The 26673-nt window shown below is 31.9% G+C and overlaps 1 long non-coding RNA gene across 29 annotated transcripts; it reads left to right on the forward strand.

The window, feature by feature from the left end:
• Window positions 1-26673, forward strand: LOC143226387 (uncharacterized). Of its 29 annotated transcripts, XR_013014629.1 has the most exons (9): window positions 6868-8637; window positions 9371-9448; window positions 11583-11720; window positions 14034-14269; window positions 15540-15592; window positions 23613-23690; window positions 24188-24293; window positions 25162-25282; window positions 25994-26673. It is a non-coding gene; the product is annotated as an uncharacterized LOC143226387 (long non-coding RNA). The 29 variants fall into 29 exon arrangements; XR_013014638.1 differs by lacking the exon at window positions 24188-24293 and having other exon boundaries at window positions 6854-8637; XR_013014634.1 differs by lacking the exon at window positions 15540-15592.

A 26673-nucleotide genomic window follows, 5' to 3' on the forward strand; every position in this document is an offset into this window, starting at 1 on the left:
TTGAACTGATAGATGGATACGAGCAGCATTTACTAGGATGGATTTTTTGGCGTGGGAAAGGAAACGAGTAGGACGTTCTCTCTCTTGCTCAAAGCGATTTAGGCTTGAAGAATTAGAAATAAGAATATAAGAAGCCCTTGAATTTGAATTTGTTATATATTTCATCGGAACAACACCTTACGTAAAGAAATCACAGAGGCCTTCTCAAATTGAGAACGGAAGAGCGGGAAACCGCACAAGCAACAACAACGGGTCCAATAAGACCAAGAAAAGAAATGGCGGAAAAAACCGTTGCAGCTAAACAAAAGAATAATGAAGGTAAGTCAAGAGTAACTGGTGGCAGCGATATTAATATCTCCCCATTACTAACTCTCTGTTCTTTGGCAAAAAGTGAATTAAGTACTGTTAAAAAAACAAATACTGCCATTAAAAAAAAAAGTAAAGTTAAGCGTAAATTAATTAAGGAAATTAATTCTTCGGAAAACTCAGAATGTGAGGAAGAAGCAGTGACGGCTACTAATACTGAGGTAGAGGTAGCTACTCCTGCAATTAAAGTAGGGTTAAGTCCCAATAATGTTAAGGTAAAAAAAGTAACACCATGGAAGTTGATATACATAATAATGAAGAAAAAAATAACAGTGATAAAGAATTGGAAGACCAAGACTTTATCACTGTTATATCAAAGAGAAATATGAGAAAAAATAAACCTACAACTAACAATAATACAGTGACAAAAACAAGACCACCACAATACGCAGTTATAATAGAAGGCATTCCGGGTCAATATAACCAACCCTGCTTGCCACAGAAGTAAAGAGATGCAAACCAAATGTTAACATAGTTAACATTAAGCGTTGCCGAGAGGCGGAGTACTGGTGCAAGGGCAAGATGTGGTCGATCTTAACCGACTACTTAAAGAATGGCCAACAGATGCCTTTAAACCTGGAAATATCAAAATCCACCTTCCGGAAGTAAGCCGCAACCAAAAGCAATAGTGGTAAGAGGGGTTCATCAGGCGATTGACCTGGACCTAATTAAACAGGCACTTGACGAACAAAACATACCACACACCAAGACAGAAAGAATTATTTCAAAAAAAACACAAACACCAACTAACCTTATTAGAATTGACATTGATGACAGCTACAACATTCAAAATCTGATAAACAATGGAATATTGCTTTGGTATCAAAAATACCAAGTTGAACTATTGAAAACTCCGGCAATTGTTGTAACACAGTGTTACAACTGCCAGAGATATGGACATGTTTCAGCAGCCTGCTTAGCATCACCGAGGTGCTGCGGATGTGGTGGGAACACCATATCAATGAATGTAAAAAAAAAAGAAACGCCAAAATGTTGTAACTGTCGTCAAACCCACACAGCAAATTACAAAGGCTGCAAAAAATATAAACAAATAAAGCAACGCATTTTTCAGATCAGAACACCAACAGAACAGAATCAACCGAAAACAAACAGCTTACCTAAAACAGACACACCAACAGAACAAAATCAACCGAAAACAAACAGCTTACCCTAAACAAGTACATCAACAGAACACAATAAAACAACATATGCAGAAATGTTAAAAGGAAAAGAACCACAAAAACAACAAGTACAGAAGACTAATACACAGAATAAGAACACATTAACACAAAAACCAAAAGAAAACAACATCACCATACAAGAAACGAATGTTAACACAACAGAGAAAGCAAGCCTGTTTTCAACACTTTTCAAAAATGTTGTAACTGATTTTATAACAGAATATACTAAACCAAACCAGACAACTAACTTTATAGAACTACTGATCACAATTACCATAAAACACGTCACACCTCATATACCCTACATTATAACAACACTAACAGGTTACATGCTCACAGCACAATGTTCACAGTAGTGTATATCAACATCCAAGGTGCAATAGCTTCCAAGAAACATGAGATCGAAGACCTAATAGAAGAATTAAACCCCCAGATTATAATATTAAGTGAAACTTTAACATATAATAATAATAGATTTAAAATACCATATTACTCAACTATTAGAAAAGACAGAAAAAATAAAAATGATGAAAACAGAGGCATAATGCTGCTTCATCAAGTAGATTTATCTGTAGAAGAAATAGAATTAAACAGTAGCAATGAACATGTTACTGTAGATATCCTCCAATTGAATAAAACTAAAATAACCGTAGCAGGAATTTACTGCTCACCCAGTAAACAATTAGATACAACTTTACTAAATAACATCTTTTCCCACAATCAAAACACCATAGTCATGGGAGACTTAAACAGTATAAATGTTTCCTTTGGATGCAGTTCTAATCCAAATGGTAGAAAATTAATACAATTTATTGATGATAATAATATAGCTTTACTGAATGATACCACCCCAACACATACATCCTATTCAACTAACTCTAGTGACATACTAGATCTGTGTATGTGTACATATAATTTAAGCCAGAAATTAGTAAAATTTCAAGTGGGAAAAGATGTAGATAGTGATCATCTCCCAATTTTTTTGTCTTCGATCTCACCCCTATAAAAATGTAACATATAGGAAAGAAAAATTTAATTACAGTAAAGCAAATTGGCAATGCTATAAACAAGAATTAGATAATCTGTTACCTAATAAAATTATTAAAGAAGTTAAAACGCATGTCGAAATGGACAACTATTGTCAAACAATCACGGATTGCCTTCAGAAAGCAGCCAAGTTAACAATACCAAAACAACACCATAAAACAACAATCAATACATGGAAACCCACCACAGAAATAATCAACCTAATAAAAAGCGCAGACAACTGAGAAGACAGTACATGATTACAAGAAACAGAGATACGAAAACACAAATAAACAACATTAGAAATCACATTAGAACTCAAATAAAACAACAAAAACAAAATAAATGGGACAATTACTGTAATAAACTAAATGAGATAACTGACCGAAAAAATTCTGGTCACATCTTAAAAGATTCACAAATGAAAACACAAAGAAATATCCTCCACTTGAACACAATAACACCATTGCACATACAAATAAAGAAATAGCCAAGCCTTCAAGGACCAACTCCAAAATACATTTAAAACACACACAGATCCAGATATGAATACATACTTCTACAATAAAGTCACTGATCACATAGCAAACAATAAACATAAATATGAACCAATATTTCCAGTAAACATAACTGATACAAATATAAGTTCTAACACTGATTATGAAAGCACATTACTAACAAAGGAAATATCCTTACATGAAATACTAGAAGCAATAAAAACACCAAAAACAAAGCCAGGAGAAGATGAAATACAAGTTATTCTCCTAAAAAACGGCACCAAATTGTTTGACCACCTAAATTCACTATTTAACCTATCGCTATCCTCAGGATATATCCCAGTTTCTTGGAAGCTAGCAAATATATTAATGTTCCATAAGGAAGGAAAACCAGCGAATAAACCAAATAGCTACCGACCAATCAGTCTGACCAGCTGTGTTGGCAAAATTCTCGAAAGAATAATAGGTAATAGACTCTCCACATTCTTGGAGATAACATCAAAATTACCAGAAGAACAGAATGGATTCAGAAAATTTAGACAAACGACAGATCATTTAATAAGATTAACCGAAACTATAATAGATAGTTTCAACAAAAAAGAATGTACAGTCGCTTGCTTTCTCGATATTGAGAAAGCATTCGACACCGCTTGGCACGATGGTCTAAGGTTCGAATGAATGAAATGGAACTACCATGAGGAATTATTCGCTGGTTATCTAACTTTCTGGAAAACAGAAAATGTAGAGTAAACGTAGAAGGAACTTTTCCGAATACTTTACTCCACTAGCTGGTGTCCCACAGGGAGGGGTGGTTAGCCCTATACTCTTCATCATGTATGTAAACAATATGCCATTGAAGGATCCAAATCATGGATTCTCATCACAGTTCGCAGATGATGTGGCAATCTGGAAAAGTGCTGCAACACCCACGATAGCAGCTACAAACATACAACCACAATTAAATAGAATAAGTGAATACTGTCAAAATATAGAATTAAAATAAACACAGCAAAAACTCAGCTGGTACTTTTACTAAATCGACAAAACACAGAAAACAACAGCTAGAAATATATATGAATGGCACTCTACTCCAGGTTGCCCAATCAGCAAAATTTTAGGTCTGACTTATGATTCAAAATTAACTTGGATCAATCATGTCAACGAAATTAAAAATAAAATTTGGCGAAGAACCAACTATGTTAGGAGTCTAACTGGTAAACACAGTGGAGCATCTACAGATAACATTTTGAAAATATACAAAACATATATAAGACCAGTAATAGAATATGCAGCTCCAGCATGGGTAACTGTAAGTAATAAAACAATCAAAACTAAACTACAAACAATACAAAATACACTTCTCACAACAGCATACAGAGTACCGAGATCAACATCATCTAAATTCATTCACAATTACTCGAACATACCAACCATATCAGATAGACTCCTAAATATAACAATTAGATATTTTAACAAAAATTGGATGAAAAATGATTTATTATGCGAACTAGAGAGGTACCTCATACATGATGAAGAAAATCCTAAATATCTCTCCCCAATTAACATATATTTTATACATAAAGTAAAGTAAAGTATGTATGTATATAAACTTTAAATATAATATTTATAGTTTACATATTTATGTATTTTAAAATAATAATCAGATATAAAAAAAAATGCCACCAGTTACCTTGACTACTGTATATAAAAAAAAAAAAAAAAAAAAAAAAAAAGAGAGAGAGAGAGAGAGAGACTATAAATGGACATTGCCCTGAAAAGGACCTAACACAAACAGTTAGGGAAAATAAGTTCAGGAAGGAGGAAGAGGTCAAAGTGAACCTGACCCTCCAGGGCAAAATACCCAAATACCATTGGAACGAGCATTTACTATAAACTCTGGAATCACTCTATTCGAATTCTTCAATCTCACTGCCACTATTAAAACTATTGGCGCACTTTTATTTAGGTGAAATGTGAACTATGGATCTTTAGATGCATTTCCCGAATGTAAACAACTCGGTCAAGCTTAACCCACAAACTATTATATTTTTTGAAACTAAGTTCAATGGACGGTGAAATATTTAGCAACCATAACTAGAGGAAAGATAGCTAAACACCATCCACCACCAACTCTTGGACTATGCTTTCACTAGCAAATAATGGGACTGACCGTCACATATAATGCCCCAGGGATGAAAGGGCAAGTTTTTTTCGTGACGGAGATTCGAACCCATGACCCTTAAATTCAGAGTCGAGCGCCTTAAACACAAGATCATACCAAGTATACAACAGCTGTATATAAGTTATCAGAAAACTAGAGTGTAGTGCAGCGATTTACGACCTCTAACCTTGTATCTGATCTCAAAATGAAGGTTCTTGGGTTCGAAACGTGCGTATTCAGTCTTATAGTGTATTTATAGAAGTGGAATATTTAGAGAAAACGATTAATGCTAAATTTTAATGTAATCATGATACTAATATCTGGATGTATTTTATTACTCACGCACACCACAAATATACGGCATCCCCAAACCTCTTAAACCAGATTGTCCATTACGACCAATAATGTCCACATATGAATCGTTTAATTACAATCTTGGTAAATACATAGCATGGGCATTCTCCAAATATGTAACATCAGCCAGCTCATTCATCAAAGACTCTTTTAATTTCAAGTCTAATCTAAATCAACTTAATCATAAAGCCTTAATGGCCAGTTTCGATGTAATATCCCTCTTTACAGAAGTTCCAACCACTGAAGCCTGCAAGATAGCCTTAGAACTCTATATCCGAGACCCTAACCCAACTATTAGACATTTCCAGCAACCAATTAGCAACCCTCATAGAATTCACCACGATAAAGACAAACTTCATGTTCAACAACCGCAACTATATACAAACAAATGGCCTAAGCATGGGCAGCCCAGTATCACCAGTTCTAGCCAATTTTTTTTATGACACAAGTTTAAACACAAGCAATTAACACAGCATTACATCCACCACTATACTGGTACAGATATGTAGATGACACGGCTGCGGGATTCAAATATACGGAACACATACTTAATATTTTCAATCACATTAACTCTATACATCCCAACATTAACTTCACATGTGAACAGGAAGAAAGCAATCAAATATCATTCTTTAACCTCAAAATTACAAGATCCGACACACAATTCAAAACAGAAATCCACCGAAAAATCACCCATACTGGACTATACATTCCTTGGGACTCAGTACATGAAACAAAACAAAAACTCAACATACTAAGAAACCAAATAAACACAACCATAAAACTATGCTCACCAGATAAAATTAACGATGAATTAGACAAAATAAAACAATACTTCATCAACATCAATAAGTTTCCTTCACAAACCGTAGAAAACATTATACGCACACACATAGACAGAAAGCAAAATCAACCAACAAAAGTAAATATATCTCACGAATAAAAAAATCACGAAACCATATACTGCTGCATACCATATATTCTTGACATTAGCAGACAAATAACCAACATTTGGCAAAAACTAGTAACAAAATATGACATTCCAGTTAATACCAAATTTATTCAAAAACCAGGCACAAAACTGAGGTCTATACATGTTAAAAACTACACTGACAAACACCACACCAACATTATTTATAAAATACAATGTGATAACTGCCACGACTTCTATATTGGAGAAACAAGTAGAAAAATGGAAACCAGATTCAAAGAACATAAAAAGTCACCTTCACACGTTTTCAAACACTGCAAGTCAAATAAACACAACATAACCATAGAAAACACTCAAATACTAAATAAAGAAACAAACATAAATAAATGCAAAATTAAAGAAGCCTTACTTATACAACAACTTAAACCCAAAATAAACCAATATAAAGGAACGCCTTTATACCTATATTAATATACTAAAATAAATAAAATTATATATTCAAACATCTAAAACCCCTTCTACATTCTGGCACTTAGTTACACCACCTTTTCCAAACATGTGGTCAGCTTCCAGTCAGTTACTTCTTTCTTTGTGAACCTGACGATGACCGAAGAAGGTCGAAACGTTGTTCGCTCTTCTATGCAAAATATTTTCTCATCCCAAATGAGCCGTTTTTGCATATACAAAAGGAAGGACTGATTCATCTATTCCACTGGAAAGTGATGAAAATGAAATGCCTAGCAGTACTTTTGAGGATCCCATGGAGTTTGTGACACAGAATGAATGATGCAGATAATCCAAGAACTGAAGTGTAAAAGCAAGACATTGTTGTGGTATTTCAACATGGCACAGGAGCAATGCCAATTCAATTTGGTATTGAATTCACAACAACATTAAACTTTCCAAATCAAGAAGCTCAATGAAAAGCATCAAGTTTTAGTGCTCTTGAAAAGAGCAGTTGATTGCTTGCATTCTGTATGGCAGGATTAAGGATTCTTTGTATTACATTACTTCCAGGAGATCCAGATGATCTCATGAACATGACTTGAAATACAATTAAATCTGATGATACAAAACTATTCTCATATGCCAATAATATGCAACAAGTTTTGCCAGAGAAAGTTATACTTGCACTGATATGCTAGTCAATGATGTTTAAAGAAATGAAAGATAGATTGAAGAACAAACTTTTGAAATAGCTAGATGAGAATTATTCCACTGATGTGAAGGTCATGGCCTTTGTACCTAGTCTGAAAACAAAAAGCAAGAATGAAAACAAATAGTCAATGACACAACATACACATCTTCCAAGTTTACTACTGTGTACTATGGGAGTCAAAAACTTGCAATAGCATTACTAAATCTGCATGTTTTTTTTTACAAAACTTTGTGGGAGATTTTTGTTCAACCTGAAAACTCTAAAAGTGAGTTTTAGCTCATTTTAAAGTGATGTTATTTATTTAGGGCAGCCATTCAGCACAAATCCTGGGTGTCTGGCTTGTGGAAGCAGTGTTAAAAATTTGCAAACAGTCTAAAAAAAGATGATTTATTTATATCAACCAATTGTAACTTTAATGTCTTTGACCAGAAACTAAAATAAATGGGTATCTGTATTGATGGTGGCACTATTTTTCTCTCACTTTGACTATCTGAATTAGATTTACATTGCTTAGCTTTAGGCCAGATCAAAAAATAACTTATTGTTGCAAGATTCATGGTTAAATTTTAAAATTTCTTAATCAGAATGAAATACAATTGTATACCTATTTGAATTGATTACATCAGTTAGTTTCATGCAAAATAATCAATTAATTTTATGAAAATAATCAACTTGTGTGTCCAATTATTACTATCTTCAATGTTCAGTAATCAAAAATTAATCTTTTTAGAGGCAGTTCACATCTTGCACAGAAAGCTATCTTCTCTATGTCTGCCTTAGAAATTTCCATGCTACTTGTGAGGTTTTGCTGATTGTGTGAGTGACTAATTTCTCACACAGGTTGTGTAGTAATGATGGATTATAGTCATGTTGACTAATTGTTTTTTTCAATTACATTGTGATGCTTCTTGTTTGGTGATACTGTTTTGTCTGGTGCACATGAGATGGTGTGTAAGGCAAAGGTGAGACTGTTTTTGTTTCTGTTTTTTTTATAGTATTCTTTGGCTAGTGTATCAAATCTGTTTGTGAAATAACCAAATACTTTGTTGAGGTCAGAAAATGACTGATTTGGGGTATATTCAGTGGTGATGCACACCAACACACACACACATCTTAAATAGATCACATGTATTTAAGTTGGATCTGGTAAAGACAAATTCTGGGTGTTATTTATCTCATTTTACTGCTTTAATATCATGCTGAAAAGGTGTTGTCAGTTCTTATAAACTTTATGAGAAGACAGTGCATTAGCATTTAAAATATTACAGTCCAACAAGGTATCCAAAGCTACCATAACTTTTACCAGTGTTTGAAACAGCAAAATTTTCTGTTGAACATTTAACATGTCTTTAACTCTTTGTAATTTCATAATTATCATCAGTATTGTCTGTAGGAAAGTGGAAAGAAAAACAGTATGAAGGGCTTTGTAAAATCATACTTATAAGTACTGCATTAAAGTCAAATTCATAAAGTGTAGTTTTCATCTTAACAGCTGTCACATTTTCTTTATTTTTAATGAACATATATTAGATAATATATTTTGAATATATTACAACTTTAATTATCTTTGTAATGCATAATTTGTTTACTTAATCAATGAAATAGTATGCCATGTTTATCAAAGTTATTGATACAAAGGTTCAAACAAATTGTTGGTAGTAGAAGAGTAATCACACTCTACTCACATTACCTCAGGTAGATCAACAAGTAGGAAGGAAATTGAGGACCTGAACTTGATATTCAAATCTGTAACAACATAGAAAGGTGAGAAAGGTAAAATACTACTCTTTATATTATAAAATAGGTTTTTTCTGTCACCTTTCCTTGCTTGTGGAGAATGAAATTAATGTTAGATAACACTGCACAACAAAGTTTTTGCTTCTTGAACACTGTTGGGTGTTCCTTATAGATTTTTGGCTGCTGATCACGAAAATCACATCAAAATTTGCCCATTATGTACAGTTTCATTGAAATCTTCAGTTTTGCTACAATGGGAAAACAATATCAGGGCAACTGGAATTTGTCAATGCTTGCTGACTACTGTTGGACACTGCAACGTGATGCACCGGACATTGAATACAAACAAAAATCAGGAGCAAAACACTTTTAATTATGTTGAACTTAATAGCATATTAGAAACATAAACGCAATTAAATAAGTTATTGCCTGTAAACAGTGAACTGTCTATTTCTCAAAGTTTCTATGTGATGAAGCAAAACCAAAACTGTATTTGTGCATACCCACCAGGTACCTGTCACAATCAGCAAAACCTTTTCAGGAAGCAAAACATTTCAAAAAAATTGTTGTGCAGTGTAATTTGTGTATGGAGTAAAAAGGTTTATTATTTTAATTTTACGTAATACAAAAGCTAGATTAGACTAGCTTTCCCATAAGTTATTTCTATGCAATTGAATAGAGAGTGTGAGCAAGAAATTCTGGAATTTCTATATTATCGTTGTTGTATGGTTTTCCAGTAACATAAGTACGTGATATGTATCTCAGGACAACTGGTCATACCAAAATAAAGCTGAGAACAATGTTTTGACCTTCTTAGGTCATTTTCAGATTAACAAAGAAGGAGTTTGCAACAGTTGTCCTGAGATACATTTTTACTTTAAGTTGGTTTCTTGTCATCAAGAAATGCGTGATATATTGTTAATCACTTAACCTTCCGCTACATGTTGATATGACATGTTTTTGTAAACATATAAATACAAAAATTTTGACTTTTTTTCCAGTGTTGCTTTTGCTTGTTTTGAAGTGGTGTAAAATGAACATGAGAATATGTCAATGTGAGGTTTAATAGTACTAAAAAACATAGGATTTTATAGTTAACTGAAGACTTTTAAGAATTACTACATGAGTGTTATTAATACAGATTATCTTTGGATACGTTAATGATCTGGCTGTCTGAGGAGGTCATAAAGGTTTTTAAGATTTTATTTCTTAGAAATAGCAAATAATAACATAAGTTGAATCTTTCAAACTGAGTTATTCAAGAAAAGGTTAAAATACTTTCCAGAATTATTATGGTTTTTATACCTTATGTATTATATAGAAACTGAAATATATCATGATGTATTCTATCATATTAATATTGCTCTTGATAAGTAGTCTTAAATGTGTTTAAAGATGGAACCTCTTTGCTTTCTACTTTTAGAGATACAATTCCCTGACAGTGAAATCCTGACATAAGTAAGGGATTTTTTAGCATTAGTTATATATAAAAGAATTTCTAAAGTGTAGAACATCAGGTTTAAGGTCTGGCACTAAAATTGTACTAATGTATAACTTGTAATTATAAATATTTATTCTTTATCAGTGAGAGTTAAATATTTTCTTTAGGAGTGGTTGGAAAGAAATACAGTTTTATTGCATATGAGTTCTGCAGTTATAACACTTAGCAGAGACATAAATCAGGTAGATAATTGTGACTAACCAACAATAATTGGCTTTATAAGTACAATGAAATTATTTACATAGCTAAAACTCATTCAAAACAAGAAGCATAAGCTATTATATTACTGTAACTTTATTGAATGTTATTTTTATACATTTTAAAAATGTATGTTGTTACATTTTATCTGTTTTTATAACTTTTAAAAAATTAAAACAACTTATGTAACAAGTGTGTGGTGCAAGTATTGTGTACATATTAACTGAAAGCATGAATTCTTATACTGTACATAGCTATCTTTAATATTACATTAGTTTTCAAATTTTTGTGTGTTTTTCAATAGTTAGGTCACTGATATTCTTAGGGTGAATAAAAACAAGTAATAAAAGTCTGCTTAATGTAAATCATACACCACGGCATTAAAGTGTTTTATCTTGTAACTCTCAACATGACTACAGTTCAGTTACATTCATCTCTTGCAAAAAGGTGATATAACTATTTTAATTTCAGGAACTGATCCTAAATCTGTACTGTGTGTTTTTTATAAGTAAGGACAGTGTAAGAAAGGTGACAAATGCAAGTTTTCCCACGATGATGTTGAAAGTAAGAGTGAAAAGAAGAGTATTTATGTAGACTTGAGAGATGAAGGTAATGTAGTTTATCTTTTTATCTATGCATCTATTACCTACTAAAAACGTAAAGTATAAAGGTCTTTTAAATCAACTGTATGGTTTTCTGTGTTTGTATTATTAGTGATAAACTACTGAAGTGTTTTAAGAGTTTAAATGGCAATCTTCAGTTGTACCTTTTAGAAAATTAATGTAGATAAATCTAATTCTGTTAAGGGTTTATATCTTTCTTTTCAAATATAAAAAAGTTTAAATTCAATATTTTTGGGTCAAGATGAATTTTTATCTAATAAATAATTTGGATTTCAATCAGTTAGTTATTACATGCTGCACTTGATAAACCAGAATAAACATATGATGTTATGGAAGAATATTCCTGCATCTTTCAAATACTCAAAAATATTTTCAGAAATAAAACCACAACAACAAAAGAAACAAAATTCCTGTCTTCAGTATTTTTTCCTCTTTTCCCTGAGCCTTACATTAAGAACATTTGTTCACATTTATGAGAGCTCTGGGTATCTAATATGTTGATAAACCAAATTACTGCTGCAGTAATATATGATCAGTGTATTGACGATAGAAATTCCCATTATAGCTGAACATGCTACTGGTAAGATTTCCCAGGAATTTAGTTCAACGTTATATACAGACTTTAATTCTCAGGAAATTAGATTCATGGGTTTGGCCAGTGATTTCTTCTTCTTTTCAGAAAAACAATGTTTCTAAGGAAGAATGTAATCAATGAGAAGACATTTGGACTCTCTGTTTTTCTTTGTTTTTAACACTTTTTATTTTAGTCTGTCATATTCCACACCATTTCAGGAGTTTTAGTTTTCCACTACTTTTCATGTTTCCAAGTTGTTTGCTTTGGGAAAGAATTGCTCTTCTCATACTTTTGTTTCTGTTGATACCAGTTCTACCAGGGGACCGGTATATGTTGATAAACTTACCATACTTCAAATCTGGTTGATATACCTGTGGTAGTTGTGACTCAGATGTCATTTACGAGGGCTGTTCAAAAAAAATACGCGGACTGACGTCATAAAACAAAATGTACTTTATTTAGAAGTTACAGGTCTGGGACCCCTTCAAAGTACTCTCCTCCCCAACGCACACACTTATCCCAATGGTGTTTCCACTTGTTGAAACAGTCCTGGTACGCTTCTTTTGTAATGTCATCCAGCTCCTTCGTCGCATTTGCCTTAATCTCGGGAATCGTCTCAAATCTTCTTCCTTTCAAGGGTCTTTTGAGTTTGGGGAACAAGAAAAAATCGCAAGGAGCAAGGTCAGGTAAGTAGGGGGGGGGTGGGGAAGAACAGTGATCGAGTGTTTGGCCAAAAATTCACGAGTTCTGAGGCACAAATTTCGCAGCAACGCGGTGCATCTTCAATTTGTCGGTCAAAATCTCATAACAAGATCCAACTGATATCCCACACTCTTCAGCCAGCTCCCTGACAGTCAGACGTCGATTTGCTCGCACCAGGGTGTTGATTTTGTCGACGTGTGGGTCGTCAGTTGACGTGGAAGGACGTCCAGGACGCCATCATCTTCAACGGACTGTCGACCATCCTTAAAACGTTCATGCCACTTGAAACACGCCGTACGCTTCATAGCAACATCACCGTAAGCCGTGTTAAACATAGCAAAAGTTTCAGTCGCAGATTTTTCAAGTTTAACACAAAATTTCTCAGCAAGTCGTTGCTCCTTCGGGTCATTCGTTCTGAAATCCGCCAAACGAAAAAATCGCACTCACTTAAAACCGCGTAGCTAATACACAAATGAAGATATCTGCAATCGGAAAATGGCGTCGTAATCAGCTGATCTGTGTGAACCTAGCGACACCAAGCGGATTCCCCTGGAACCAACTGGAGCTGCGCAATTCAAACAGTCCGCGTATTTTTTGAACAGACCTCGTATGTGGCTATACTCTTATTTACACATGGGAGAATATAAGTATTTCATGTCATTAATTTATGGATTTTGGTAAGTTATCATCTAAGCTATTTTAAATGAATTGTAAATGAGATGTTGATTATTACTTGTGTTATTACTAGATAAATTTAATCATTTTGCAAGTACATTAATCTTACATACTTTGTGGTCTCGACAAATTTCATGGCTTTGTTAGTTCATTATTAGTAATTTAACTAGGTATATTTAGGCCTAGATTGTTTGTAAGTTGCATATTATTACTGCTAGTAACATATAATTATTTTATTTTTCAAAATTGTTAATTATGTGCTTAACCATTTTCTCTTCATAATCCACAATTTAAAATTCTTTCCCACAGTATCCACTTCATTGCTCTAAATCATGTTTTCCATTTCAGGACTTTCCTGTTTGTTTGGACAAACCTCAGTTCTTTTTTTACTCTGTGAGAATTTGTGCTCTTCTCTCTATGAAGAACTAGATAATGTTTGCTTCTACTCATTCACAGTCCATAGACCACACTTCACTGATTCTACAAGATACAACAGAGGGAGGATTCCTAATGACAGTGGGGGAAATCCATTCTTAACTCCTCTTAATAACCCATTCATTTGGGCCTAGCCTTCTCCTTTTCAGGTTTGGAGCAAGCAGTTCACATGTTCTTCACCTCACATTTCTTACAGTTAAATGTATTCTATCTTTTTGGGGATGTGAACTATGGATCAAACTTGTATGTATTCACTTTAGTGGGAACTGTGAGATCAGTGAAACTTCTCACCCATACACACTGCCTGCATCCATACAATAGTAACAACATTTACTAGTTCATGTCTTGCCTTACGTATTGTATGTTATAAAATGTTTTTCATTTTAAGTTGAATTTTCTTCATTAGTAAAACTTGTGATTTCTTTGCTGATGTTATGTTAACGTGCATCTGCTTACAGAAGAACTGAGTCATTTAACCAATCAAAATAAGTGTTTGTGATAATTATTTTAGCAATCAATCAAAATTATGATAAAATCAGTTGTCATGAAAATAATAACCTAATTGAAATTAATGTTTCTAGTTATTCCAAATATCCAGATGATCAAAATATTTGTTAGGTACAAATTTACATAAGAGGCAGGTGTGGGGATACTTTATGACTTCTATTGCCATTAAATTTACTATTCCTGTCATTGTTATTGCAAAGCTACAGAAGCTATTTACCACTGCACCAATTTTGAACTATTGACTGTCAACTCTCTGGCTATTTAAATAATTAGGTGTAAATTTATTGTATTTTGATTTTTTTCTCACACTGTGTGATGTTTTTGCTTTACAAGTCTATCACTATTATTTAAAGTTGAATAAGCATGAGCAGATCTAGGACAGGAGCCCAAGTGGTCCAGTCTTTCATATTTTTAGTAGTAATAACTGTATTCTTCAGTTCTGTATGAGAGAATGCAGGTGAAGTGAAGGGATCCATAGGGGTTTACTTCATTCATTCACATTTTTCAGAGATTAATAATTATGTTGTTTAATATTATATTTGAATAGGCATTAATTTAAGGTAGAGATCAAGGGAGTTGAAACCCCATCCCTTCTAGCTATTCTTTTTTTTTCTTTTTTGAAAAGTAATATGTGTATCATTTAATGTTTTTATCTGTGGGGTCTTAACTCCTCCCTCCATTTCCCCCCTTAATTTGATTAGGAAAACAGTCAATAGTATTGAAAATAAATATTACGTTTCAATGTCTGTTTGATTGGTCTATTAATTAACTTTATTATTATTTATTTGAATTCAGTTTATTTTGAATCTATAGCAGTCAGGTGTAGCTTCAGCCATTAACTTATAAATACAATAATATGAACATCAACTGAATGTTTCCCTGGTAAATTATCAGGCCTTGGTTTTTTTCCAGAAATTAACAGTGTGCATGCATTCTAGACTTTATGGAGATTTGTTTCCGTTAAAGTAAGTGTTATTTTTTGGAATTATAATGCACAATGGAGGGGTTTAGACATTTTCATTGTTGGTTGGTTAGCTTGGCATTTTATGGTACAAAATATGCACCAGACATTTTGGTAATGAAGTTATAAAAAATTTACCTTTTTTCTCTAAATGATAATAAAAAACTTTATTTCAACCCAAATTTTGAAATAACTATTTATGGTTGTTATTTCTTACATCATTTGTAGCCCTTATATTTATGACACCTGTAGATCTTGTAACATATGCCTATTTTAAAATCTGTTTTTCATTGTTTGAAAGTTATGTCACAAATGTTTTAGTACTGTTGATATCCAAAATAAGTAAAAATGCAAGTGACAAAAAATGAATTGAAAACAGACTGATGTTTGCAAACACTAAAATGTGAATAGAGGTGTAGACATGGTTTTCCTTTCAAAATATAATAATTTATTTCAATTAAAGTTTTCAAATGTTTGTCTAACTGTTTTTATTTTCTAATTGATCACATTAATAGAAATAAAGATATAGATTTTAAATTGTTCATTACAACTTATATGAACCAATAATAATAGACTTTCTAATTAATTTTATCACTAATTACTTGTAACACATAGGTATAAATAAAAAAAATATTGAATGTGATGTACACCTATTAATTAAACTACTAGAAGTCTAATTAGACCCCCTCTTCATAAAAGAAAGAAAAACTATTCTTGCTAAGAGAACAGTTGTTAAGAAAGTTTAAATATGCTTGGATATAGCACATAGTTAGACTATCATGTGTTGATAAAGTTAAAATATAGGTTGTTTTTATAGCTTTGTGAAGTTTCTTTTCTGTTCCCTTTGTTATGAATTCTGAATGTATTTGTGTATAAAATTATGTATATTTTAAAGCTATAGAAAATTTCTTCAAAGAGAAAATATGTGATAACTTTACATAAGGTAAGTAAGCTTATACAGTTTAAAGATGCATTGAATGAATAACAAATCTTATTAAAAGTTTAACATGATAATGAATGTATAGTGTTTGGAAAAGGTTTTGTCATCATCAGGTTTAATAATATACCTATACACTGGAATGTATGTTGTATGAAGCAAAGAGGTTGCATAACTTGAGATTGCTTAAAGCATAATAAAGTTATTTTGTTGATGCTCTGTTTATAATTACTGTTTTTACTTTTTAATAAACACATTATGATTTTATTCAGTTGCAGTGTTTGTAAACATATTTTTTAATATGTTCACCAAATAAACTGTCATCAAATTGTACAAGTTTATTATTTAGTGAATATGGTAGAAAATTGCAAAACATTGTGATGTTGCAAATATTTATTAAGTAATGTTCTAGTATGTTTATTTTGTTTTCAAATAATGAAGATAAATAAATTGTTTAACAAAAAATGGCAACTATTAAAAAGATGAAGAGTGTCATGTGAAATCAAGGGTAATTTGAAAATCAGTGAAAAAAAACAACAACCCCGAGTGAAAGAAAAAATTAAAAATGATACTACGTTAGAATAATGCAGTGGTTGAAAAAAGGTTAAGAAGTAAGCATGTGCCTTTTTTGTATGGGTTGTAAAAGGTGTGGTACCAATGGGTTGAGTGTAATTGATCAGTTCAAGGAATCAGTTATTATTTTCCACAAAGTATGGTACACAATTATTATCTAATGAGATTATTAGGGATTTAGTAACAAAAAAGGGAAGAGGAACATTACTTAATGTTGTCCTTTGTATAATTTTTGCTTCTTTGACAAGTACTCTCAACTGGTGGTAATAAATACAAACTGTAGATGTTTCAATCCTGATTTGTGCTTGAACAGAACTAATTTACAAAAATTGCAAACTTGTTAAGCATTTTTAAGAAGAAACCCCCCACTAATATAGTAAGTTCAAATACAGAAAATGAAGATTTTCTAATTTGTTTACTATGCCACTTAGATGGAAAGTACCTAAGTGTTAAAAGATTTCTATTTAATGTTGTTTTTAAGCATTGAACACACAGAAAATACATTTTTGTCATTTAAAACTTTAACAGCCCCTTAAATAAACTTGACAGTCAGACATGTATAGATCAAATATAAATTTGTAACTGTAAAAGGTGATGCATTTGGTTTGTTCTCTCAAAACATCTCAGTGATGTTATACTTAACATGTGGTGAAACTTGTGGTTACTGTGAAACATATTCATCTATTTAAAAAAGAACTGATACTGACACTCAATGTATAAATATTAAAAACAGACTTATTTGTGAGCTTTATGAGATTTTAGTTATTAAACTTTCTATATTCCAGTTGGTAACAAAACATTTTGTTCTATCATAAATTTAATACCTGTTTAGTTTAATAACTGACTGTATTCAAGAAGTATTATCTTCAAAATTGACTTACTAAAATAGTATCATATCGTAAAAGACTACTAACTATTATGGTATTATTTTTGAAATAGTAATCCTGTAACCTAAGCACTTTTGAAAGGTTGACCTTTCTTCCTCAGGGACAAAATGGGTGTGGTGGTATAATCAAAGAATGATATGTATATTTGGTTTTCCAGGAAACATTTATTTTTCTATGAACTATTGTAAGCATTTTATTTCCGGTACAATGTAGCCTTTGGCAAGAGTGTATGTGAAAAGGTGTTATGGATATTTTAGTTTAGAAATGGCTAAATATGTGAATATATATAAAATTGTGCTTAGGTGTTTAAGTAAAATAAATATGACACCTGGAGATTGACTGATAAAAATATACTAATCAGTTTATAAAAACAGGTATGAAAAATTATTTTAAAAAATGGTAAGTTTTAGGAAATTTGGTCTTCATAAAACTAATTAATGAATAAAGTTATTTTTCTGATGAAACCAATGAATGTAGATCACTGATTCCAGGATCTATGTTAATTATGAAAGGTTTAACAGTATTTAGATGAGCAATCCCAAGTAATACTAAACTTTCAAATAGAATTTCTCTTATTATTATCTATCAGTTTAAACTCAAACATTTCATGGATTTTGAAGAAACATTTTTATCTTCTACAGCTCAATCACTGTCATAAACAGATATTTCCTGAAGTTCTTGTTGTCTCCTTCCAAAAAAACAGAACTCTAAAAGGTGTCCTTTTATTCACAGAAAAGTGAATAACATCCTACTCAAAATTGAGTGTCATCCATGCAATAAAGCCTTTTGTCAAACCTGCAACTTCATGAAAACCACTAACTCATTTTCTGACATGCACAAACAAAGAAACTTTATATAAGGAAATCAGTTGTTAAACAAAAAACACCATTTTTATTACACAGTAAAAAAAAAATGCAGTCATTAATATGTAGGACATAAACAACCTTTAGAGAACGTTTCAACAACCATAAATCTTCTATTAACACTGAAAATGATCTCCCAGTTGCTCAACACTTTTACCAACCCACTTGGGTTATAGGATTTACCATTTCACTTCTATCAAGACTTCTTGAACCTAGTTGTTTTTCTATCATGAATGATGTGTTTAAAATGCTTTACATTTCTAAATGACCAACTATTAGAGCTCATATAATCATTTTTAAACAATCCACTTAACTCTGCATACAATAGTAATTCTTGTGTGCCTACTCTTGAGTTTTTGCTCATGCCACTAACCTTGAACTATTTCCCACCTAAATCACATGTTTTGACTTGAATTCCATTAGTACATAACACAGTCATCATGTAGTAATATCCCTTCACCAGTAGGAAGGTCATACATCCTTCATGCTCATGGGTCCCTACAAGAACTTGCACTTGAAATTATCTTTGTTCATAATTTAGGCACATTCATTTCTTAATTTTGAAAGATTTTGAGCAATCTTTGTGATTCATTTATTAATCTATTTTATCAAGTTAATATCTTATGACTTTCATGAAATTTATAATTGTGTCTTTTCATGGTTTCTCTGCAAGTGAGATCTATTTGTGTGTGACACCCTTTTTTCTGCCATTTACATTCCCCTGTCTTCCGTACATGACTTACGTCTTGCTCCACTCATTTGCCATGAGGTCTTCAAGATGGTCTTCTTTCCTTAGAGTCTTGGGTGGAAGTTTCTTGCCATCATTTTATCATGTCTTTACTCTGTCATCTTTACCATTCCTTGACCCATGTACACTTGTTATTTCATAATTTCCTCTTCTCACTCTCTCTGCCTCCTCTGACCATACTTTCCTCCCAGGGGGTTATCCTTTGTCTATTCTACTAGTAGCTACCTCTAACCTTTGAACCTAGTTGACTTGGTTCCTGTTGAATTGCTTTTTTTATCTTTTCTACTTACTTCATGACCGACCTTTGCATTACTTTGGTTTCTACCCTTTGTCTATGGTCTCTTCCTCCTATTCCTCTCTCCCTGTTGTTGTTCTTCTGTTTTCTGATCCTTAGCACCATTGTCTCAATGACACAGTGTTAGAGCTTTTGGCTTTAAATGCCTTATAGAATGTTATTTTTCCTTTATTGGTTACTGTTCCCACCTCTTTGTTGAACCCTGAATCCTGGAGACTGATATCTTCTCTTTGTACTTCTCTAAACCACTTCTGATGATTCCCTTGTTCTAAATAAAGAAGTTTCACTGTCTTAATAGGTTGCTTTCCCCCAACCTTTAAATTAAGGTGGTCCATGTTATGGATATCTTTCATCACCTTCCAATAATTCCATCATCACAACACACTGTTTTGACATTCTACTTTTTGGCATGACTATTGCTCTTTATGTCTCTAGCCATGTTATGAGGGCTTTAACTTGCTACATTCACAGTCTTGGCCTTTGTTTCTTTTCCATTCTGGACACATGGCTGCATTTTGCTTCTACCTTTTCTACAGGTACATTCATTATTAATTAAGAAACAATTTCTCTGTAAAGGCATGTCTTAATTTTTGGGTTGTTTCTGAGTCTTATATTTGTTCCTTTTCTCTCCACTCCTTATTTGGGCTCATCCATTTTCACTTAGTTTGCAAATTATGGTTACCTGAGCTCTTTTGATCCAATGGTCACATAACGAACGGTCTGGCTGTATACACCATCTTGCTTGTGCTATTCATTTCTGTATGTATTCCCTGCCATCTACCCCCTCTCCCTTCCAGTGTCTTGTTGAAGTTATGTAACACCCCTTGTCAAGTTCTGTTGATAGCACATTATTGACCAGCTCTTTCTTGGTTTCCTCCTTTTCCAACTTTCTTTATTACTCTTTCATCTGGGAATGTTGTAATTTATTGTTCACATGTGGGATTGTCCATTTTTTTTCTTAATTGGCACTTTCTCATGTTGTATTGCCCTTCTTTCATTCTGCTTGATTTATCCTTTCACTCTAGGATCCCAAACACAGTTGGTAATGGTCTGTCCAGATGATGAACTCATTCCTGTACAAGTAGTTCTGGAACTTTTTAATGGTAAGTATGATGGCTAGACACGCTCATTCAGTAACAGAGTAGTTCTCACTACTTAACAGCTTTTTACTTGTATATATTACTGAAATGGTCCATCTCTATATTATTGTAAGAGCACTTTCCCAATTTCAATGACTGAAGCATCAGCGTAAACAGTCAATGGTTTGTTGAAGTCTGGAATGCAACCATGTGTCATCATTTCTACTCTACTTTGTTTGATAAGCCTTTCTTGGTCAGGTTAGTCAATGGTGCACTAATTTCAACTAGTTTGGGATGAATTTCCTGTAATATCAAAATAAATCCAGAAAGGATCTGACTTGTTGCTTTTTAGTCAGAGCTAGTGTATCTTGAACTTGGAATATCTTCTTTTCCATGGCTGTCTTTCAGTCCCAGCACATAATATGCTGTGTAGCACGTGGATGGTCTGATGGTGAGACCTGCTGCTCTCACATGTTGTAACAGCTTTCTACATTTCTTCATATAGTCTTCCCATTTCACAGTATGTGTCAGGATGGCATCTGCATAGTGCTTGATATTGGTGGTGTTGCACAGCATCCTCCTTATCTTGCAGTTGAATGTTTCTGCCGAGTTGACTTGGCACCTGCTGAAATTGGTAGCATCCATCTAGTATTAAATATGCTGTCTTCTCTGTAAATCCTGTCTTCATTAGGATTTGACAATAACCTTTACTGAGGTTGATCTTTGAAGAGAACCTGACCTGATAGTTTCTATGTTGTCCATAGGTTCAGAGTTGAACTTCATCACAAGATTCAGCTTTTGGAAATTTATTTAGAAACAGTTAACCTATCTCTAATTTTTGAGATTAAAACTGGTAAATGGTTGGCTGAATTTGAAGGCTTAACAATTGTAACTTCCAACATTGTTTCAGCTTCCTGCTTTGTAAGGTATTTCATTGCATAAGACATCTTTAGCTGGATGCCATGTTGTTGTGTTGCACAAGGCCTATCTTTCCTGGTCTATCCATGAAGATATCTCTCCTCTTTCCATTCTTTTATCAAAATTTGACATGGTTATATATCATGTAATCTCCATGCTCTTTGCACTTTTACTATAGTTGTGCACATATAGGTCTATTTATTTCCACTGTCCTTTGCATTTTCTTCTAACACAACTTACCACTGTGTAATCATGGCTGTGGCTTACCAAATGCTATAAACTTACTTAATAGTAATGTAAATTTATAGGTGTGTTGGGCTACGAAATTTTCTACAGTACGTATCTCTGACTTGCTGGCAGTGAAATTGACAAAAAATTAACAACATGCACTCCACTTGTTTTTTAAAATAATATATGTTTGAAACAAGTTAAATGTATGTACAAAATTATTTACACTATGGAGATAATATTTGTATCTTAGTCACTATTCAGTTTTCTTTTTATTGTCCAAAGTCCACTTAAGCCAATTCAACAGTTTTAGAATTCAGTTGACAAGCTTAACTTTTATTTCTTTTAATCACAGTAGTATCATGATATCACATGAGCTACTACGGTTGTATCCTTAACTTTCAGTATTATTCTGTTTTTTGTACTTCCAATTATCATCTTTCTTTTGTTGAAGTCCACATATGTGGGTTCAATTGGTTTAGAACACCCTTTTATGAGACATATTATTCTCCTTATCTCTTTCAAACTTTAAATGTCACCCTAACCTACCAACCATTCACTTCCACAACAGTTAACTTTACAAAGTTTAACTTTTCTGTAACAGGAGTTCTCTCTCATGTGACTTTTACTCTTTTTTCATTCATCTAGTTGTAGTTATTTATACATGTATCACAGTCTTGACATCACTGGATTGTAAACACAGTGTTCAATAGCCTCAACATCAGTGAGTTACAAAGTAAATTAATTAGTAACACTACCTGCACTAAACAGTCTTATATTCAAGTTGGTGTAAAGTTAAGACATAAGTTTTCTCTGAATACTATGTTATTACATTATTATTGAATAATATCATAATTTTATAAAGTTATATTTCCTGTACATAAATCGTTATCTGTATGCATTCATAAAATTACATCTTGGTCTATGTAATTTATAAAATTGTGTTCTCTGTGCTTTATAATATATTGTGTTATATCTAAATTTTACAATTGTGTCATTACATTCTGTGTACTTCAAGAGAGCAGCTCTTGGGTCTCACTTTACAAGAATTTCATTTTAAACATTTTTGGCTTGGAAAAAGAAAAAGTATTTTATTCTCTGTCTATTCACACTTCAATACAAGTTTACTTATTGAATTTCATATTTTGTATTCTTGTCTTCCTCTTTTATGTTTATGAAGGATAGTATAGTTTTAAAATATTTTCATAAAAATGTACATAAGTTGGTATTGTTTTAAGTTGTTTAAATTTTTTATACACTAGACTTTATTGACTTATAACAATTTAGATCTTTATTACATTCTTTTAATGAAGACGTGTGTAAAGTGTAACAGTTAATATATAAATTTGGGATATAAATACATACACATATATGTAAGTATAAAAGACATTGTGTACAAAAATTTTATTTTTGTCTGATTGCATGTATGTTCAATATTTAATTGAAATATATTTTGTAAGCATAGTATCAACACAAAACATTATTTTGCTTTGTAGACAGCAGAGAAGAAGGAAAAAGTTCAAATGGAACAGGACAGGAAAAAGGCAGAGTTTAAAGCTGGTCATCACATTGATGTAAGTGATATTGTAAAACTGTGTGACTGTCATCGTATGATGAGTATTATTAGTAAGTTAAAGTTTGTTGACCATCATCATGGTGTAATTATAATAGATGAACTCTACTGTTCACCCCTTAATTTAATGAAATATAACAGCATGTTATCATCATAGTGTATCATCTATTGTAAATATTGATATTGTTTGATTCACATAAGAAGTAAGTGATCAGCAGTTTGTAAAATCATTCTTGAAATTACTGATCATCCCTGTGATATAAATAATAATATATTTATTTTCAACATAGCTTGTACTTTGCTTATGAAGAGTTAAGCTAACCTTAAAAATAGCAAGACAAATTGATGTAGAATTTTAACATTATATAGTACAAAATGTATTATTAATGAGTGTGGTCATAGAGCATATTTAAATTTGTCAAGTTTATTCTTTTCATTGTTAAGTATGTTTATCTGAAGAGTAAACTAGAATCTTCATAGTTATGAGTCTTCAAACAGCTCAGTGGACGAGAGATGTTTACATTCAACCTCAGACTTGGCTGTAGAAGGCTAGATGGGTGAAGATGAGGCAGCATATGATCTATTTCCTCGAGAAGATAGGGAGGTATTAATATTTCATCTATTATCAAAGCATGAGGTCTTGTTTGCATGCTACTTACTTTAACTTACTATTGCATACCAATAAAGTGGATTTTCATGGAAATGTTATTAAGGAATATTGCTTAATTAAACAGTTTGTGTTTTATCTAGTTCATCAATATCATTTGATATCATAGTTTGTTTCTTCAAAGAGAAAAAAAAAGTTGTACTGTGAAACATTTATATATTTTTATTTCTGTCTCCACATTACAGGCTGTGGTATCATAAGGATGTTGGAAGAATTCTCTTTATACAAAAAGACATAATTATAATCTCTCTCTTTTTTGATTAATACCTGCAAACTTGGTTGTTAGTGTTGACACATCAGTGAACAGTTTTGTGTCTTTTTGTAGCTGGGAAATTGAAAATTGATTTTAAAAGGCTTTTATAGTTTAGGAGGAAATAAAAATACACATTTAAACTCAAACCAAAAGTTTAAAAAATACATATATTAATTTGCTTTCATGGTTAAAAACTTGAAATAAATACCTCATTTAAAATATTTTATGAAAAGTGAATGAAATAATGAACAGTTCTTGTTCCAGATTTTTCTTAACTGGAAAGGGGGGCAGTGAGACATATGCTGGGATTAAATCTGAAATTATGGTAAAACTAAATTTGTGGACAGTAGTAGCTTTGGGGTTGGAGAACTATTTTAGCCCCCTCCCACTAGTGCTAGCTCTGTTAAGAAATATAATTATAGAATTAATATATATAAATATTACTTTTAAATTTTGACAATGTCAATGCTAACGTGTATGAGATATATTTATCATAAAATTTGAGGGCATTGGAACATATAAAAATTTAATCTTTGTAAACTTTCTTTGCAGTTGCAGAACTGTGATTCATATCTGGAACTAACAGCTGAGACCTTTATCCTGCAAGCAAATGTAGGATTAACATTGTTAATTAATCTTCATGAAGTGAACAGAAGAAAAGCAAACCTATATGGCAAGGAGATGTACTGAGTATGTATTACATTAAGAAAGTAACTGTTATAGTTGTGCCTTAAATTTAATTCAAGTGTCTGTTGAAGTAGGAAAGTTGTAGTTAAGGTTTAATATGAAGTATCTATTTTAATAAGAGAATTGTTGACAAAATTTAAAAAAGTATGTAAAAAATACATTTAGAAAGATATAATATTATAATTATTATAATATATATAATAATATATTATTATAATAATATGAAGTTAGAACATAATATAAATTAGCTGTTAAAGTAAGATATTGTTAAAAACCATTATTATCAACTGTAATAATAATTAATTTGTATTTAATACTTATTAATTTAAAAAAAAGATGTTTAGACTTATTTAATGAAACCACAGGTATTTCATTTTTTTTTAAATCATGATATTGAAAATGTTAAAAGAAAGGTCTGTCTGTGAAAGGTAGTTTGCAATTTTTTTTACAGATACTAAAAAGCCTGAATGAAGCTTATAGCTAATAAGAATGATAAATGTATTGATATATGTAAAAATTATATATTTGCTTTGTTAGTTGTTGTCAATATTTCAAAATGTATTGAGAAAAATCAGGACAGATTGTGTTGATTAAATATCATATAGATAATTATAGCAGTAATTGTTGGTATCGTTGTTAGTGGTATTTTGTACTAACATGGTGTTCATTATGATTGTTTAATTAAATAAATTTGTAGGAGATGAGAGGAAGCTCCCTGAAGCAGCTGATTGAGAAGATCATCTTGCTGCTACAGTAGATGGAGAAGCTGTTCCAATCAATGAAAACCTATTTGATGAAGAATTGGATGTGGAATAACCAATGTGTAATAAGTAGAAATCCTATAAAGTTACAATGTCTGAAACCTAACTGTAATGTGTGTAACTGAACATTGACAGTGACTTGTGTCTCCCAGATTCTTCTTAAAGATAATTTCAAGATTGTTTTACAAAGTGCTGATGCCCTACCACAGATATGATCTGTACCACTAGTAGATGTCTGCTCTTCATTTACTCATTACTTACCTACCTATAGCTGAACATTTTTTGTTAATAGTTAAAAAAAACACATTCTATTGAACCTGATGTTTTACCTTTGTCATTTTGTTCAATGCAAGTCACCAAGTTTGGTTTAAGAAATTTATTGCTCAATGCAGTGATTAATATAGTGTTTCTGGAATTGAAATGCTAAAGTTACCTTAAAAACAAAAATTGCATAAGATTGATAAAATGTTTTAAGTAAAACAAGATATAACATGAGTAAATGTAATTTTTAAAGAGCGATAATTTTTCTATCTTTAGGAATTTGGTTGTGAAATGTATATTTTTCATTGAATATCTTGTTATAAATATTCATTATTGCAAAATAAATGGTGAAAAA

This window comes from Tachypleus tridentatus, chromosome 1, assembly GCF_004210375.1.
Source record: "Tachypleus tridentatus isolate NWPU-2018 chromosome 1, ASM421037v1, whole genome shotgun sequence".
Lineage (NCBI taxonomy): Eukaryota > Metazoa > Arthropoda > Merostomata > Xiphosura > Limulidae > Tachypleus > Tachypleus tridentatus.